General features: G+C 33.1%; 1 non-coding gene across 1 annotated transcript; it reads right to left on the reverse strand.

The window, feature by feature from the left end:
* Positions 1-632: 632 nt before the first annotated feature.
* Positions 633-739, reverse strand: LOC148093141 (U6 spliceosomal RNA). The gene has a single exon (XR_015714622.1). It is a non-coding gene; the product is annotated as a U6 spliceosomal RNA (small nuclear RNA).
* Positions 740-1,772: the final 1,033 nt, after the last annotated feature.

Here is a 1,772-nt window from a genome sequence, read left to right on the forward strand (position 1 = left end):
ATCGCATTGGTCTTCTAGTCCCTATTTTGCTTACTTTTTTTTTAAACATTGCTAATGGGGTGCAATACTCTTTCATCTTAAAAATTATTATTAACTACTTCACAAAGTAATGTATTTCATTAAAGAAAAATGTGAACCAATAAAAAGCCTGGCATGATGTTGAGCTAAAATCCATAACCATGACTATATTTCTTATAACATTTACCACCTACTACAGCAGTTCTTTTAATTGCTCCAGTTCACTTAAGTTCTTAAGTCTGACACTCTAAGATAAACATTCTTTGGAAATTATCTCTTTAGCACAGAGAATAAAGGCTCTATTGCTTACATTAACCCAGCTACTGCTCCTTCACAAGTACACCTTAAGCCTGTTTGCTCTTTTAAACTCATCACACTCTTAATGAGTATTGAACCTGTTTCCTATAACCCCTGGTCCTTTTGTCAATCAGTCTTTGTTATCTAGGTCTCCCTCTTACCACACTTAGAAATTCATCATTGACTGTGAATATGGTAAGTACTTTTCAATTATGATTTTGATGGAAAGGCCACATAGAATCTTGTTTCTAACATGTTTTATGAAACACCTCCCAAAGTTTGGTGTCTCTCGCTAATTTAATAATCATTCTTTTTCTTAAAATATGGAACACTTCATGAATTTGCATGTCATCCTTGTGCAGGGGCCCTGCTAATCTTATCTGTACTGTTCCAATTTTATTATATGTGCTGCCGCAGTGAGCATGATAATCACTCTTTATATGTCTTCCTCCAAAAGAATGAACAAATATCAACTCATTTAATCTAAAAGTTTTGATCAACTGACCAAGAATCAACCAAATTGTGCTATAATGTAATCTGAATTTCATTCTGCCCAGAGATCTATAGTTTATTAAAGGGAAAAGAAATAGAGTTCAGGTAAGCAAACATTACCTTTTAAATTTATGGAAAGTGAGCCTCAGGGAAATGAAATGGCTTTCTTAATATGGCTAAACATTTATTGAAAGCAAGCTGTATTTTACTAATTTATGGTACCCTCCTTTTCAGGGAAAAATTTCCATATTCTTATGCTAGATTTATAAGCTATGGAAATTAATTATGGCTGGTTATTAAATTATATTAATGTGTCTAGATTATAGACAATAGACATAATAGGACTTCTGTTACTATTATAGTCTCTTTGAAAGAAGAAACAAGGGACACAACTACCTTATTTTCCCCTGATAATTACCAAAATGTTTCTTTATGGGTATGTGCATGATATCCTGATGTTTAGTGTTAGGAGAGAGGGCAAGAATATCAGGTAGAATATTTTCTCACTTCATACTTGAAAATAAATAAATTAACTCTGGGGTCTTTCTCAATCTCAGAACAGTCTGACCTCAGAAACAACTTTATCACAATATTGGCTGCTGGCTTAGTTGTTAGAATAATTGTTTTGTTAAAGTTGAGAGAAGAGGCAAAGAAAAGTTCATGATTTATTGATCTGTTTTTCTGGCTGGCTAGAAATAAGTGAATCAGTATCAATTCTCTCTGCATATATTGATTATTACATAAAAGGACCTGTATGAAGGGCTGTTGAATACTGTTGAAAGTGGCTAAGATTGTCTCCTGATAAACCTTATGAGATTTTCATGGGGTCAATTTTATTTGACCACTACAGTCCTGTTTTTGTTATTGCCAGAGAAAACAGAAAGCTAATTTAAGTCAGGTACAGCTCTTTTTACTTGTGAATCCAGAGTTCAATGATTGTAATGGGTTGATGGTAAATTTCCAAA

The sequence above is a fragment of the Miniopterus natalensis genome, chromosome 5 (genome assembly GCF_054644295.1).
Source record: "Miniopterus natalensis isolate mMinNat1 chromosome 5, mMinNat1.hap1, whole genome shotgun sequence".
Taxonomy (NCBI): domain Eukaryota; kingdom Metazoa; phylum Chordata; class Mammalia; order Chiroptera; family Miniopteridae; genus Miniopterus; species Miniopterus natalensis.